We start from the raw sequence: 18161 nt of genomic DNA on the forward strand, positions 1-18161 counted from the left end.
CCTGGTATTTTTCTTAGTATCCAAATTATTTGAGTTTATGCAATATATTTTTATTCTGAGGAAAAAGCATGACATTTTTTGTGTTGAAAATAACAGTAGGAGAGGCCAAAGTCATGGGAGGGGGCCATACCATTAACTTATACTCTTCTGGTGAATGTGATCATCCTTAGAAAATTAGAGACAGATAGAAGTGAACATGGCTCATGAGCCAAAAGAAAAACTTATAAATAAATTTCAACATCATCTTTCTTAATATGATGGATTAGTGAAAAAGGAATAAAAAGCATCCTGACACTTCAAATACGTAATGGAAGAAATTTTTTCCTCTCCAGTGCTACATACAAATGTATACTTGGAAATTTAATATTCTTTGTGTAAGAATCACTTAAGTTTTCACATGTATTTAAACAGTGAAGATGACTGGATGGTGGCCAGCAACCTCTTTCTTTTGTGCATCAGGCTCCCTTGTAAGCACTGATATCATGTGGGTGCTGAAATTTAATTAAAATGCTTATTAAGAAGATATCTCTAGAAATATCTTGTCTTCAGTGGGTAGATATTTAATTTATTTTTAAAATGTTGGTTTAGCTGTGCAAAGCAGAGCTGTCTTCTATAGAAAGATGAATATGAATGAAATCCTCTCCTTTTGTTTTCTAGTGAAAGCGTACTGCTGCTAATGCTTTTAACTTAGATTTTTTCATTAGCCTGTTGCCATTGGCAGGAATTTCACAGCAACTTCTGAGTCACCAAGTTCAACACTGTGTCATAGCCAAACTGAAAAAACTACTATAAATGTATGATATTCTGTTTAAAACAAGCTGTATTAAGTGCTTTGCATTACACTTGAGGAAAAGAAGGTTTAGAGCCTCACTTTCGGACTACAAAAAATCTCCTTTTTCTAAATTCATGTGTAAACTTACTCTATTCCTTACCTTGCTTTACCTTGCCCCTGGATGTGCAGCAAGCACTGATGTGACTGAATTGCACTTACGTGGCAAGGTTTTGGTGGGTGGTGCTGCAGGGGTGGCTACTGTGAGAAGACACCAGAGGCTCCAAGACGGACCCACTGCTGGCCAGGGCCGAGTCCGTCAGCGATGTTGGCAGAACCTTGTATGTGATAACGTATTTAAGAAAGGATGAAAAATTCTGGAAGAAAGGAGTTAGAAAATGCAAAAAAAACCCCAACTCCACAGAAGGAGAAGGAGGATGTGCATCAGGCGCCAGAGCAGAGAGTCTCCTGCAGACCGTGGTGAAGACTGTGGTGAAGACCATGGTGAGGCAGCCGCGCCTCTGCAGTCCATGGAAAATCTCTTAACAGTGCAGGTGGGTCTGTCCTAAAGTAAACTGCAGCTTGTGAGAGCCTGCACTAGAGAAGGCTCCTGGCAGGACCTGTTGACCAACGGAGAGGGGAGTCCATGCTGCAGCAGATGTTCCTGAAGCACTGCACCCTGTGGAAGGGACCCATGCTGGAGCAGTTGAAGAAGAACTGCATCCCATGGGAAGGACTAACACTGGAGTAGCTCATAGGATTTTGTCCCGTGAAGTCAGGGAAAGAGTGGGAGGAAGAAGAAGCAACGGACACAAAGTATTACCAACTGACCACAAACCCCATTCTCTGTCCCCCTGCACTTCTCGCATGGAGAAGGTAGAAGAATTGGGAATGAGGTTGAAAATGGGACAAAATGAGCAGAAGAGGGCAGATATTTTACAGTTATTCTTGTTTCTCATTATGCTGTTCTGTTTGAATGGCAATCAACTAAACTAATTTGTCCAAGCTGAGTCTGTTTTGCCCATGATGGTAATTGCTGAGTGACCTCCCTGTCCCCATCATGACCCATGAGTTTTTGATCTTATTTTCTCTCCCATCCTGCTGATGGAAGGGGAGTGACAGAGCAGCTTGATGAGCTGTTGCCAAGGTCAACCTACCACAGCTCTTTGTGTTGCACAATAGGGAACCCTTTGGAATTGAATATAAGAATAGTAATTGGGAAAGGTAACAGGAAAACAGGGACTGAACAATACTAGAGGGCAAAATCGTTGTAGGGAATTTTATTCGCAGCTGTGGTGAAGGGATTAGGGGTGGAGTGTGTGTAAATTGTCTGTATTTGTCAGTGTTGAAATGATGCTTTAAATTTTTTTTGTTGTGTCTGTAAGAAACGGAGGTCTTTAAAGAATATATGATTGCATCTAAATTTAGTTAATTGTTAGCAGTAGACAGCCAGTAGGCAACAGGTGCTGAAATACCTTTGCCAGTCCATGAAGAAAGTTAAGCACTTCCAAAGTGCCCTCCTGTTTTAGGCCGTTTTTAGGCACATAGCCTAGTGTAATTTTCTTTGCAGGCCTTTTGTTCCAATCCTTTTAGGCTTTTATTTACCTTTATGGCTCTTTGAGATACTGCCTTCTACAGGATCTGCTCTGCAACATATATATACATTTTTCCTTTAAGTTCTCAGGAGTCACTTTCAGCTGGAAGAAGCATTATAGAAGCTATATTTTTGTATGCAAGTTATCTCTTTGTTATAGATAAAAACTTGATTTTATGCCATAAAAAATTAATTTCTTGATCCACAGGTAACCATAGTGTTGATCGTTATTATTGAAAATGTATATTTATTTTTCTTGAGCCAGTTTTGTGGTCTTGACTGTGGAAAGAGATTTTCTTTTACTAAATCTAATTTATTTAAATATCAGAAGTTAATTCCATCAGCTTCTGATCAGCTGTAATTAATGATCACTTCAAAATCAGCTCAAAGTGTAGGCTCAAAATGTATTTTAAAATGTAGTGTCTTCCTTGAAAAATCTCTCTTTCCTAAGGTGTACCTGCATCCTGGGTTTTTTTTGATCTCTATCGTGAATAACTGTAGATTTATCAGCACCACAGTTTGTTTAACGTTGTCAGTATTTTTTCTTCAGCAAAAGCTGAAAGTTCAAACTCTTAACTACACTCGAAAGTAGATTTGTTATTTCTCCAGCACATCTTTTTTCATCCCATAGATCAGTGTTTAATTGAAGAGATGATTGGAGAACAGAGTGCATTAAGAAAATTTAACCTCTGGGTTCGAATACATTTAAGTTCAAGACAAGTTCCCTGTAACAGTGCATGCATACTGCAGAACAATAAAAGATTTTGAAAGCCCACAAAGTATTTTCCCATGATCACGTTAAAAGCCCATATGTGATTTTGGACTTGCTAATAAAAAAAATTTACCAAAGTTACAGATGTTGATCGGAATTTTGGCTACACCAAAAGTCCTGCTGGAACCATTTTTTCACAGGTGCATTTAGTGGGGCCTTTTTTTTTTATTTTCCTCACTGGCAATAGCTGTCTATAATTTTTTTTTATGTCTCACAGACATTTTGTTTTTACTCTCAGCTTGGTCCCAACACTCCCACTGCACCTGCCCTGCTAGTACTTTACTGTCATGCAGAATTCCAGCTAAATTACTGGAGTCCTGCATTGAAGCAAAGACCTGTTCTTATGAAGCCCTCTCAGCTCTCTCAGACAATACCTGGGGATAGCCAGGAGTTAGAGCAGAGGAGGAACAGTTTCTAAGAGGCAGATAACTATTTTCTTTTAGTACTGGAATCTGTTTTGACTATGTTTAATTTTTCGTGTACACAAATCCTTAATATCTCATGGCATGGTCTCCACTTGTGAATTACGTAAAAGTTAAGTGCTACCTTGGAATCAGTAGTAATCCAGGGGCTTCAAGAGTGGTGTGACACAAATGTCATGCTTGCATTAGCACTGAGCAAGGGTGTGGGTGGGATTTGTGCTAACTGGGTGCTGCTGTCTTGTCTTTGCTGCTTGCTCTCTGCAGTGTATTACCACTGATAGCTGCAGGTGACTTATCTTACAGAAACATTCATATCACAGCACTCGAGAAAGACAGGACAGAAACAGTTCAGTGTTTCCGGACCAGCAAGCTCCTTAGGTACTAAGATAAGCAAAAAGGAGGCGATGTCTTCCTATTGCATAAGCAGCAGCTACAATACAGAAAACCTTCTTTTGCATTTTTCTCACAAAGGTGTGAACCCAGTAACGTGAAGAAAACCTTTCACACTACAGTACATGAAGTAAAAATCTGCATATCTATCCATGCTCCAAGTAATTTCCATCATCCCTCCTTTCTACTCAGTGTGTCTCCTAACATCATCAGCTACCATTTCATCAGCTCCTGCCATCACTTGTTCCTGATCCCTTTTCTAGTTCTCCTGGAAAGAGGACCTCCCAACAGACATTCTCTGCCTTGATTTCCCTGTAACATGATGTAGTAACTTCATCAGAAAGCGAAATATTGAGTGTTCCAACCAGCCTGTAAAGACTCTCTTAGATGTTGAAAAAGTGCACTGTTAAGCTGTAAAAATCTTTATGAGGTTATGCCTTATATATGAGGTAAACAGGAATGTGAGAAGAGTCCCAAAGGAAAAGCAGGGCCATAACTGACTGTGCTGTATTTGCCAAAGTGTTGTAGTCACGGTGAGTGCAGAAATGCTTTCCTTCTTAATATATCTAGAGAAGTGATGTTGTGATGATGAAAATCTACAAAACATAAATAGAGATGTTTTATATCAACTTCTATATCAGAGGTAATACTAGTTTTGCCATTACTGGAATTTTCAGCTGAAAACTAAGGACGTTGATTCTTCAGCATAGCATATTTTAGCGGCTATCCTGCATTAGAAATAGGAAGGAAAATCTGTAAAAACATATTTTCAGCATCTAGTTGCACCAATTAGGAACAGTATTTAGTTCTGTAACTATGATTTTACAGGTGAGATGATCTGCTTCTTTGTATTCACTTCCAACATAAATGCTGACAGACTGTAAAAGCAGGTGCCTGTCATTTCTCTGACTAGTTTATTCTTCACAGAAAGTTTCTTCCTAAGTTTTGTGTAAAGATGAACAGACACTAAAAGAAGAAAAACAAGTTTCAGAAATTATTTTAAACAAAGAATTCAAAATAAAACTACTCAACTAAATCTTACATTTCCATTGAGGTTATTTTGTGAAATCTTGTTTTATTCATAATAAGACAAGAAAAATAATTAGGATTTTATCATCTTGCTTTTATCATTTGACTTTGAAAAGTACGGAGGTTCTACATGCTGGATTTTTTAAGTACCTAAAGTAACTTATTCAGTTTTGGTTTTTCACAATCCTGAATGCACAAATGCATTCAGGAAGCTTTTAAAGTGAAGAAAAGCTAAAAAAGAAATGAAGCTTGACCCTATTGCTTTACTTGCATTCCTTTTTTTCAGTAAGTGTATGCATTCCTTTTTCACCATTGTTGCCTTTTTAAAAAATAATTTGGTTCCAAAATTTTTAGAATTGCCAAATGATAAGTGCAGTGACAAGAAATTTTGAATGTATGTTCTTAAGTGAGGTAGATCAAATGAGAAGAAAAGGTAGGTGGCATGTAAGGTGTCTGGTTTGAGAGGAGAGTACAGAGCAGGACATGATCCGTGAGTTTAGGAGAAGAGGGAGAAAGAGGTTCAGAGTCCTTCATGGGAGAATGGAGGAAAGCCCTGGGATTCTCTCTCACTACAATATTTCTGGTTTTTCCACTGTATAACACATGCCCATCTTCTATTTCCATTCTTGTAAGGTGTTGGTGGCAAGGTTTTGGTAGCATATGGGGAAAATGCATGTGCAAGGAATGGCCAGGGACTGCCACTCAATGGATATGGCTGAGTGCAGATGTCTCCTAAATAGACCCACTTCAGGACACAGCTGAACCTGTCAGCCAGGCTGGTGGTGTCTCTGGAAAACCGTGTTTTAGAAAGGCCAAAATGCCAGACAGCACTTATTTTGTAACAATGCATCTGTTTCCTTTTATCTCATAGATTGTCCTGCCTAACAGATAACTGATGCTGATATTGCAATGCAAATCTTTTTAAAAGACTATAACACATATCAAAAAAGAAAAAAAAGCATTACATTATATCCTAGGAGTGCTTTGGGAAACAGTAGTATGAACTAGGGACAGAGTCTTCCTTGCAATCCTCCCTTCCTTCAGAGACAGTAGCAGGTCCTCATTTAACATCAGGCCTGGCAGAACACTGTATTCATGGGTGTGGAGCAAGGCCAGACTGAAACACACCATTGTTACAGAGGCTACCACTGTCCCAGAGATGGAAAAGGCTTTGAGGTAAACTGAGGTGTGGGAAGTGAAAACTTGTTCTCTTTGGCTTCTGTGACTACAGCTCTCTTGGAGTGTATGATGTCACTGGGGTCTGTACTCTCTGTTCCAGGGCAGTTCAGTGGTATCCTATGCTGCACACCTGGATGTGAGAGTGTGTGCGTCTCTCCCTGTGTCACCAAGTGGGCACAGCAGCAGTATTTCTTCCACAGAGCACCATACATTTCATGGGTTTCATTTGTATCACGTTGACAAGTGGTGCTGTGAGACTCAGATCCAAAGAAGCTCATGAATCCAATATGTTATGCAGAGATGAGCTTTTCTGCCTGTGTGACCCCTGATGCCACGCTTGCACAACCCTTCCACAATGGGACACTGGCAGAAACCCCTTTTTTTTGCCAGCCTGTTCCCACAAGAAATATTCTTGAGAACATTTTCTGTCATACTTGGTTGAAACATATTTCTCATGAGTTTAAATTTAGATTGCCTTTGATTATAAAGGATCTGGTTTCTGGAATAAAGAAGAATGGGAAACTTAGAATCAAAGAATCCACATCACAGATGAAAACCAGCTAGGTCTCTAGCCTCTGGGCCTTACAGAGCTGGGGCTCTGGCAGTTTGTAACTTCAAGTTCAAATACCTTGTATCTGCTAAGGTGTGAACTAGATCAAAGCCTTTCCTGCATCTGGAGTCATCATGACTTTTCAGTTTCAAGAATAACATTGGATTTTTCACCCTGCTGCTCTTACAGTCCCACAGATAATATATAAGGGAAAAAATAAATTCTTCCTTCTGGTTCTGAGTCTTCCAAATTTAAGGTTTTTTGATTTATTTCATAACTTTATGTCACTTGCCAATCTTCCATCACCTGCCTTCTTATCCAAACTGTGGATGATAAACAGGCAGAATTCTCACATTGTGACAGGAATGGATTTTGATTCTCTTCTGTCAGCCAAGCTTCTCATATCAAGTATAACATTTTTCATTGCTGAAACTGAGAACACTTCAAAAAGATGGATGATGCAAGAAGTTCATGAAAAGCTGCTGGACAAGTTCCTGAAATTATAGGTAACAATCCAGAAGAATTTCATACGGGTATCAATAAAATTATTATGTGTGCTAGATACGCTTCACTGTAGTGCAGAAACTTCCAGTAGGGTGTTTTTGACTCTGTCTGCATTCCCATGTTTGTGAAAATGAGGTAAGAAGGGAGGGCTTAAGTCAGGTGACATGAAGAGTGAACATATCTGTAACAGCAGAGAGACTGTCACAGAGCATTTGGCTTATGTGGCAGGTTTTGGTAGCTGGGTGATTGCAGAGATGGCCCCTGTGAGAACAGACCAGGGCCCAGGTCAGTCACAGCCAGTGACTCCATCTGACCTACCACAGGACATGGCTGAGCTGGTCAGTGAGGCTGGTGGCACTGCTGCAAGGACATATTTAAGAAAGGGTGAAAATCCTGCACAGCAGCTGTGAGAGAGGAGTGAGAAAAATATGAGAGAAAGAACCCTACAAATGCTAAGGTCAGAGAAGGAAGAGGAAGAGGCGTTCCAGGCACCAGAGCAGAGATTACCCCACAGCCTTTGGAGGACAATGTTGGAAGAGATGCACCGTGCTGCAGCAGGTGGATATGCCCTGAAAAATGGTGCATCTCATGAAGAGAGCATGCGGGAACGTGGAGAGGAGCCCACAAAGAAACAGGTTTTCTGTCATAATCAGTGGCCCATGGGGAACCCACACTAGAGCAATGTGTGAAGGACTGTCTCCAGCGGGAAGGACCTCACATTGGATCAGGGGAAAAATATGAGAAGAACTTCAGAGAGGAGATGCTGGGACTACAATCCCCCTTCCTCACCCCGCTGTGCCACTCTGCATAGTGTGTGGAAGAGTTAAGGAACAAAATGAAGTTGAGCCTGGGAAAAAGTGGGGATTAGAGGGAAGATTTTTGAGTTTTGCATTTGTTTTCCACTATCTTACACTGTTTTTAATTAGCAATAAATTAAATTAATCTTCCCCAAGTGGAGTTTGTTTCTCCCTTGATGGTAATATTAAGTGATCTCTCTGTCTTTAGACAATCTCAACCCACAAGATTTTTTATCTTATTTTCTCCCCTTTATCCTGTTGAGCAGGGAGAGGGATATAGTAAATGGATGGGTGTCTGGCAGCAAGCCACAGCCAAGTCCAGTACACAGAGACAATCATGAGTTAGTGAAATAAGTAAGTTTTAATCACTTCCTCCTCCTCAGGAAACATTGGTTGTTGTCATCTCGCTGTTCAGACCTGTGCATCTACAGGGACAGAGTGCAGCACATTCAGGAAATGCTGAGCCTTTCCAAAAAGAGAGGAAGTTTCCCAACGTTGTGATCCCTTGAAAAGAGGTGTCTTAACTGTGACCTCTGTCAAGGATACTTGGGTTACTACTTAAGGACACCTTATAGTGGTGCAGAAAATAGAGTAGCTGTACAGTCACTATATCTGAATTGGTGGTTATATGCCAGTGGGAGGGAAGTCAAATCCTCTGAGTAAAACCACCTGGGTGCAGTTTTGAAATGTGTTCTCAAACAGAAGTGCTGACATAAGGCAAATTTCACAAGTAGAACTAACTGTAGGTCTAACTCTCACTCTTGGTGGATGTAATCTCAAAGAAAAAAAATGAAAGAAATAGATACAAATGAAGATATAAATTATCTTTTATTCTATAGGTCTTATCATTATGGTCCCTGAAGAGATGTGAGAAACCTTACATCTTACATGTGCAAACACTGATACACTTTCAGGAATCTTGACAGGAAGATATGTCTGCACTTTTCTAAACATAACCAAAGCTGATGGTATTCTTAGCTTTTTCCTTCTTATCACCTAATTCCCAGTTGGTTTTGTCTCCTGCCTGCTCTGACTGCTGCAGTTCTTACAGTTTCAGCACAAGAAGAGTCATACTTCCCTCTGCTTCACAAGGGTGGACAAAAGCCTGTCAACAGCCCATAAAAAACCAAATAAAAATGAATCAAACTTTTAAACTAACATTTCCACATATTTTGTACACATTTAAGTGTTTCTAAATGCAAAAGTATTTGAGAAAGAAAAAAGTCTGACTGAAATATGCCTCACTTAGGTTTCTATTTCTGTTGGTTCGCAGTGAAAATGAGTCCTTGCAGGAGGAAGGACATAATTATTTTTATTCAAGATTCTGGGAGTATCCCCAGGTCTTTCTCTGCAAAGTTGCTTCTCATCGGATGGACCCCAGTCTGCTATGTTGCATGCAGTTATTATAAAAGGTACTTAAGTAACAAAGCTCTGTCTGTTACTTTTTTATTATGAGGTTGATCAAACGCTGGTACAGGTTGCCCAGAGATGTTTTAGAGTCTCCCTCCTCAGAGATATTTAGAAACGATCTAGACACGGTCTTGGCCCAAGTGGCCCTGTTTGAGCAGGTGGGTTGGACCAGATGACCTCCAGAGGCCCCTTCCAACCTCATCCATTTGGAGATTCTGTGAACTGCTCAGAGCTTGGGAGATTTAACCTGCTGGAAAGGGTCTATTTCTCATATTTGCATGGCAAGATTATTTGTTTCATCTACATTTTCAGGACATTTTTCAAGATGAATAAATTGATTTTGGTATAAAAGCAGCTTCACATTTACCAGTGCTTCAACGCAAATACTCTTTAGGTCCCAGAAAATTCAAATCTTAAATGAATTGAAAACCATGTGAAGGAAATCATCATTAGCTAGTCAAACATTTTTCTCATTTTTCTTTCCATTTCAACCACACTAACATCTCTTTCTTTCCCAGTCAGAACTGTAGATTGGCTTTGTTAGAGAAAAACACTTCCCCATTGCCATTACAGGATCTGTTTTTACTGCTTGTTAATCATGTTCTAACGTAAACTGTGCATAACTAATAATTTTAGATAGCTGTCATTTACCTCTAACCAGGGGAGCTTTGAAACACCTGTTTTAGTGTTCCCGAGTTACAATTTTGAAGCAACACATCCAAGTTTTATAGTGGTAATGAAGTTTTTTTTGGATGTGTGCATGAAAACTAAAAATCAGCTTTTGTAGATGAGTAGAATGACCGTTTCTGTTAATTCATGAAAACAAGAAATTTTAGGATAAACCACTAAAGAAACACAGGGAAATTTATCCATGCATTAGAAATCATTGTACCATTGCAAAAAGAGCATTTAATTTTAATTGTTTATAAATTCTAACCAGATTCCAAGCCTATGAATTCACAACTGTGGGAAACTGCATTTTTGGGACCTCTCAGGTCACCAGGGGTTAGAAAGAGCAGCATTGCTGTGATTTCACAGTGCCGACTAATTAGAAATCAACGACTAACTGAATAAAAGTTTCCCACATCAGACTTAGACCGTCAGCATAGTTGGCTGAGTGATTTTTGAAGGCAGAGATGACAACAGCTTTCCCAGGAGCCTTCCTGGCCTTTATGGTAGGTGTATGGCCCCTAAACCTGGCTGACCAGTGCTTGCTATGCTTCCACTTCTCCACAGGCTTACTCTCAGTACCCTGGTCATATGTGATATCTTTTTCTGGAAAGCATCCTTCAGAAGGACAAGAGGGTTATTTTTGCAGACAACATGGGATTTAACAGTGAAGTCAGTGAGGGAGGTTTGAAATAGTGGAAAACAGCAACAAAAAATATTTAAGCAGAGCTGTGTATCTTTGTCATTACACTTTGTTTTATTCTGGTATCTAACCTTTGGTCACTCTGATGAGTCTTACTTGGTCCCTGTATCCATCATACCATCAGACAGGGAACACTACCAGCAGCATAATGATGTTCTTGGTGCCATCCCAAATCTGAGTATTCCCTGTCTTTATATTTTGTTAGTCACATGATTCATTATTTAGTATTGCACATCTAACTCTGTGGATTGATAGTTACATTTGATTTAAAGGGAAGTAGGAATGGAAATACAGGGGGAGAACACAAGTATCTCAGCTCTTGTTTGAACTGCATCTAACCCTTTCTCTCCTAAAGGTAACACCTCACTGCAATGCAGTGTGGGTCAGGATTCTCTGCTTACAAATGTCCAGAGAAGCTGGGCTTTGCTTTTGAAAAACCTTTTTTTTCTTTCTTCTTGGAAATTTTGGATTAATTTCCATGACAGGTTTTTACTGGATTGTTACAGTTCCTCCTGATATCTTATAATGAGAGCTTTATAGTTTAGGATGCTATACCAGAAAAGTGAGTCAGATCCTGTCCTGTAATTAGTTCGTGTGTGCTGGGCAGGCAGAGACATGCTGAACATGTGGATTAACTTAACTATTTTCATCATGATGTGGTCAGTATTTTGGTATCTGGAAATGTACTAAAGAATAACTTCATTCTGCTACTGAAACCTTTACTACATTTTTAATAGGAAAGGTAAAAGTTGGGCTTTCAGGTCATTTCCAGCTGCTGGTTCCTATTTTGCCGTCAATATAATCCCTAAGCTCATAAAACTCTCCATAGGACTAATTAATTTATGCATCTCCTTTTTATTTGGCCAGACTTACAAGATGTTTACTGAGGGCCTCAAAGACTGAGGCAGAGAGGGGGCTACAACAGTGTACACACCAGAGCTCATATATTGCAAATAATGTACAGGAATGGCTTAAGAATCTGTGTTCCTATTACACTCAACATGTGTACTGAATACACTGGATTGACATGTAAAATTTTGTCTATGTCACACAAGAAATTTTTGCTTGCCTTCCATATTCAATTTATTTCTGATAAATAATTCATTTGAGCAATTATTTTTGAATCTTTACACCCTCAGTATGAGAGCAATTACAAGGTGAAAAATATGTGTGGAATGTAAGCTGAAATGAGTAAGAGAAGTGCCAGTATAGTAAAATATCTGAATGCTGTGAGGGACTGGAAAGCTGGCTGTCTCAAAACATTTCCGGTGTGTGTGTGCAGAAAAGGAGAAGGTCAGGCCTTGCCTTTGGTATATCCCATCCCTGCCATGGCCACCAGTCCCTGGCACACCAGAGTCAATGCTCTACACCTGCCTCTGGAACCCCATTGTAGCCCCAGAATGGCCAGATGGCTGGGAGTCCCACCTGGGAGAGGCCCAGGAAAGCCAAAAGGTTTGTAACCCAGGACATGAGGTGAGCACGTCTTGACCCTACCTCCCCTTGGAATTTGTATCAGCTGAACACTGCTGGAACCAGACTTGTTCTTTTCTTTGTCTTTTCTGTCTTTCTCTCATTCTGTTTCTTTTTCTAATTCCCTCTTCCCAGAGTTCTGAGTAGCTTAAACTTGGACGGGCTTGGAGTCTACTAATTTGAATGGGCAAAGTTAATGCTTTGAGAAGTGTTTTATATGTTTTAAACTTTTTCCAAAGTCCTCTAATTTTCTGAAGTTGCCAGTAAAGTTTTTTTGTTGTTTTGACCTCTTGAGAATATCTTGTGAGTATTTCTCCCTTGCATCTCACTCAGAGTACGTGAACAACCCCAAACTCTTTTTAAGAGTCACATTGAGAGAGTTTTCTACAGCCTTAAAAATGCACCCATGCATATCTGACGAGAAGCCCATGAAGGTCAGATAATGAACAGATAAGTGTCAGTCCTTGTGGGAGACTGGAAATGTCACCAGATTAGTTATGTGATTTTGCATATATAAGCTCAGCTCAAAATAGATGCATTTGAAATATCACTGGGACTCTTGAGAATTATTCTAATATCCTTCCAGCATGTGGTTTTTAACGATACATATAATTTTCACTGTTCTTAGGAAGCTTTTGTATACTAGCTAGGCAGATGTGCTAAACCTTTTGAAGAGTCATTATTTGCATTTCCAAACAGATCATATCTCTCTATGTTGCCTTCCTATCTATCTCTTCAGAATACCTGAGCATGAGAGTGAGGGAATTGGATATGGCATCTACAGGAGTTACTTGGTTATTTGCTTTGTGCTCAAATGATTATGGGCACAGGCAGACAGCAGTGCTAATGGAGTACAGGAGATTGCTCTCAATGCCATGATTTTGGGAAATCAATCTCAGGCTCTAAAGGCTTAGGACTTTCATGATATGAAACTAAAAGGAAAAGAGCAATTCTGATTTCTCCATAGTCGTTTCAGCCATGTGGATCTCGGCCCTCTAAGTGCACACCTGCACTAGGAGCTCTGCACAGAGGTCTACAGGCATCATCAGGCGTTTCCTTAGCAACAGGAGCCATGTGTAGGCTGTCCAAACTGCTCTTTCTGCACCAGGTTTCCTTGGCAGCAAGGATACTGCTTAGAAAGGGAAAAAAAAGGCAGACCAATTCCGATACAGGAGTGAATTTCAGTAGTTTGCCTGTGCAGCCCAGGCTGCAAAAAAAAAGCTTTTGCTTATTGAAATAATTTTTTTTCTAAACACCTATATGGACCTGAGCTTTCCTCTGCTAAGACTGACAGAGAAGGTGCAGGGATGGTAGTGTGTGCCTGGCCCAGAGGAGTGCCACACTGTCTCAGCTGTCTGTGCACCACAGCGTGGTCCCAAGAGATTTGCATACCTGCAAATGCAGCATCTTCCCCTGCAGGTCCAGCGGATACGGTGGCCCTGGGGAAGCAGCTTGCACGAGGACTGAGGAGCTGTGTACTGCCAGTGAGCTCAGGAGGAGCTCAGCAATTTGTGAAGGGTAGTGCTTAAATCAGTGAAGTTTCTCTGAGGTTGACCTTCACTACCAGTCATGAACCATTTCATCACAAACCAACCTGTGCTCACCAATGCTGTAAGATTAGGGAGGAAACAGTACAGGGTTGCTGTTGCTGTTAGTGGCTATAAACTTACCCACAGTGCAAGTTGCTAGGGTATATCCATCCGTCATGTAAGTAAAAAGGTACATCCAGCTCCTTGACAAGGCATTGTTGTATGGTATGGAGAATCCAGAATAAATGTACCAAGCCAACTAGCCTAAAACGTTTGGATATTTCTCTGGAAGACTCCATCTGAACTGTAAACTGTTTCAGAGGTGTTTGAATTTAATTAAAATCTAAAATACACACATTGCTTCATCTAGCTATCAGATAATGAGATTTTATAGTTTATTTCTCAGTAAAACACAAAATAGAAAATGTATCCTTTTATTATTTGTGTATTTGTATTTGATTTAGGGCAACAATACTATCTGAAATGTCAAGTAATGAGACACCCTAGAAGAAAGAATAATGGAAGAAAGCTTGATGACTAAGGATACAAAGGAGTTCTCTGGAAGCAGTTTCTTGCGTTTGTACGGAAGCTCAGTGGCTTAAGGGGCAGACTTTCATTTTTATAAATGAAAGAAAATGGATTCGATATATAATGTATATATTTATACAAATATATAAACACAAAATGTTCAAATTATAAATTATTTATATTAGAAATAGAATATTTACTTAAAAACAAAGCGAGATCAGAAAACTATGTAAACTAATTCATATATTTCAAAAAAGATGAGATCATTCTTACTGGTTTTTTTAGAAATCACAGAAGTTTAGTAGGAGGTCTTACCAGAATTTTTTTATGAGCTTGGGTTTGCTCCCACTGAATTCACTGGACATAGATGACATAATTAATTTCTTCAGAATTTCAAAAAAGACTTCTTTGATAGCCATTCTAGGTTTTTCCATTTGCCCCTTAATAATGAATTTCTGTCCCAGACTATTGCTACCCTCTTCCTAACCACTAAAGCTTGCTCAAACCTCCAGGAATACTTCCAGTGTTTGAACAGGTGCCTGAACCAAGCAGCTGCGGAGCCACATTTCTCCGATGACAACATGTATCTGCTACAACTGAGGCCCCAGTTCAGTCAATCAGTACAGCTGCTGGAACAAGACGGGTACCACAGACCCAAAAAGCCTCATGGTCTTCATTAGATCCGCTCAATAATTTGCTCTTAAAAAATTTCTTGTAAGTGCACATACTGTCTCTTGAAATACACCTTTTTGTCTCCATTTTTGCTGATCTGAATGGTTGAACAATATTAATAATGGCTTCTCTATGCGTCTGTGAGGATTGATGCATTTTGGGGTCCTGTCAAAGGCCCAGTTTTATCAGACAGCTGAATTGGGACACCTATTCAAAGCAAAGCTTTTAAAATCCTTTCACAGTCTCTCATAAAAATGTACTAAGGAGAAAAGTAAATGCATTTACTTACTATAATAAATGTCTCCTGCTTAGATGTCTCTAGCATTATTTATTTTAGTGTTTTGTCTTTTTGAAAACTTATATGAAGGCAGCATAAGGGAGTAAAATAGCTATTTGTCTTCAGGGCTCTATAACACCAAGAACATATTTTATATGCACCCTGATGTGTTAGGATTATTTAAATCACCAGGAGAACTAATGAGTAGGTCTTTGTATGTCCTGTCACTCAGCCTAAACTTTAAAATCGGAAATTAGTGACATAATTTCTGTGGCACATAAGAATGGTAAAGAGGAACTAAAGGGCAAGACTTCTTTTACTTCTAATTGCAGTAGACTCATGATCTCTGAAAACATCCCTTTAGCCCAGAACATCCTTGATTACCATATAGAGTTAGCGATTTACCTCTTTTGGGCTATTTTACAGTACTGCAAAAACTATTTGTACAGCCTTGGACCAATTTTGAATAAGTATGTGATAATGCCTAAGCCCACAGAGTGCAATTTTTTAATACATGTTAACATTCCAAAGTGTGAAAATGGCATTATGGAGATAAGTATGAATAAAGAACAAATTCATTTAGACGTAGCCTATTGTTAAAATAAGCATTCAGACACATGCAGTCAGCAGTGAAAATCTAACCATATTTTGAAAATAAAAATTTTGTTGTAGTGCTGTACTTTGTTATTTGTTTGTTTTAATTCACAGGGTTTGGGGTGAAACCAAGAGTACCACCACAAGAAGCAATTGGGAGACATGACCAGTCACACTCTTTCGGAATCCAAGTGTTACAGAGGTGATTCTGATCACTGACCGTTTCATCTTTCCAGGACATTAAATTAATGATTGCGGTGTTTCCTTATCTAGCAGCTGAAACTTGTTGAAAAATCTTACTTTCCTGTTGTGGTAAGGTTTTCCCAGGAAACCTCAAACTTTTAATGATGACTTTGTTGAAATTTTCTACTCCCTGTATTACAGAGTTACATGCTGGTTAGCAGCTTTGCAATATGGTTTTATTCCAGGCAGTAACAGTAAAATAAACAGAAATTTACCAAAGAACTGAGTTAATAATCTATGACACTTCAATTTAAGATTGATCACTATTCCTGCAGTCTTACTCAAATGCCCTGCTTGGGAATTTTGGCCAGTACACTGCTACACAAATGGAATCATAATACTGCACTGAGTACTGTGCTTCTGAGCAGACATCTTGAGGTTTTCTTGTGTGAAGAACACTCCACTAGCAGGACAGGTTTTTAGAGACAAGGTTTTCTCTATGAACTTATCACTGAGAGCAATATACAAGGCATCAGAAAACCTAGAGCATATTTTCTCTTTCTGTATCTGTCTGCTGCAGCAGTGGAAAATCTATCTGATTTACTATGGGTCAGGTATCTCTGAATACCTTTGCTACACACAGACACTCAGGGGTTTTTTATCTATTTATCTGTTCTTAACATTGGCTATCCTGCAATTCTCAATACTGAATGCAGTCCTTATGCATATAAATAAGGCACATGCTGTGGCACACTTACCAGCCTCCTGAGATGCTTCATCAAATTCAAGCTGGGCAGGCACATTCTTAATCAGGCAGAGAACAGCCATTGGCCTCTGCCCTTCTGTGCAGGTCAGGATGAGTCTTCCTGGCAGCAACCAGCCACTCTCAAAATTGCTGCTTCCCTTTTCTATCAGCTCAATTGCTTGGCATTCACTATTGTGGCAATAGGTTTTTTCTCATTCTGCAGAGACACTGAAGTTTCTACTTGTCATCTGTATTTTATGACTGATGAATACATGCTTCTTCCCTTAATAGATGCTGCTGCTGAAGGTTGTCAGTGAGACAGCAAAGGTAGCTTTAAGCAAGCTAGCCAGGGTGGGTCATAGCAAGGGTGTTTGGGCAGTGGAACAGGAAAGCAGACACCTCACCAAGCCTGACAGAGTTCAAGACATTTTTAGAGAATGCCCTCAGGCTCATGGTGTGATTTTTTGGGGTTGTCTTGTGCATAGCCAAGGGCTGGACTTCAATGATCCTTGTGGGTCCCTTCCAGCTCAGAGTATTCACTGATTCTATTTCAAGTGTGTCAAAGTCTCAGAAACATTAAACAAAATATTGTAACCATTTATAGGCATAATGGGAATAAAAAGCAGCCTTTATTGCCTAAACCACACCTAACAATAACAGTTCCAGCTGTCCTAAAATATCTTATTGGTAGCTCACAGTCTGGCAGATTTGTGGGACTTAAGTAGTCTGTAGAGAAGTCATCATGATGGGGGTGGGAAGGCATAGAAAGCATCTTAGTGGATGCACGGTATGTTGCTGTTGGATTGCTATTTGTTTTCAAGCAAACAGATGACTGGCAGGAAAAATATGAACTTATCCCGCTGCTCATTTCTGGTAGCTCTGTTGCTGCATTTTAGCTTACTTCAGGTTGTCTCCAGAGAGGCTGCTGCCATCTTTAGTCTGTCCCTGTGGTGAAGTACTGGGTTCTGCTGCACAAGGTGGGCAGAACAAAGAACGTGCCTGTGAGAGGCTGTAGCTCTGACCCTTGGCTAATAATGCCCCACACCCCCCTGCTATGGCTCTGGCAGCAGAGGAGGGTTCTACAGGGAACAGGCTTCAGTGATAGCCTCTGCCATGTCCAGAGCAATGCTGTATGATCTAAAAGCAACAAAAATGTGATGGGCATGCCATGGCCCAGCTCCAGTATGGGGATTTTTCTGGGGCAATAAAGAAGGGATGTTTTAGTAAGACTGAAATGCATCACGGTGTCTATTGTCTGCTTCAAAGGGAATAATTAGTATATGGATATCTGCTTTTCGGGGTTCACACAGGTGCAAATACAGAGAGAGAAGGTGAAGCACAGAATGAGTTAAAGGATCTTCTGGAAGCTTTGTAT

At 39.8% G+C, this 18161-nt stretch overlaps 1 long non-coding RNA gene across 1 annotated transcript in view; it reads right to left on the reverse strand.

Annotated features, from left to right (window-relative positions):
- LOC125322088 overlaps window positions 1-17018 on the reverse strand; it is a 37524-nt gene extending 20506 nt beyond the window's left edge. Inside the window, exon 1 of the long non-coding RNA XR_007201832.1 lies at window positions 16800-17018. This is a non-coding gene — a long non-coding RNA (uncharacterized LOC125322088). The remainder of the gene's footprint in view (window positions 1-16799) is intronic.
- Window positions 17019-18161: the final 1143 nt, after the last annotated feature.

Source organism: Corvus hawaiiensis, chromosome 2, assembly GCF_020740725.1.
Source record: "Corvus hawaiiensis isolate bCorHaw1 chromosome 2, bCorHaw1.pri.cur, whole genome shotgun sequence".
In the NCBI taxonomy this organism is placed as follows: Eukaryota; Metazoa; Chordata; class Aves; order Passeriformes; family Corvidae; genus Corvus; species Corvus hawaiiensis.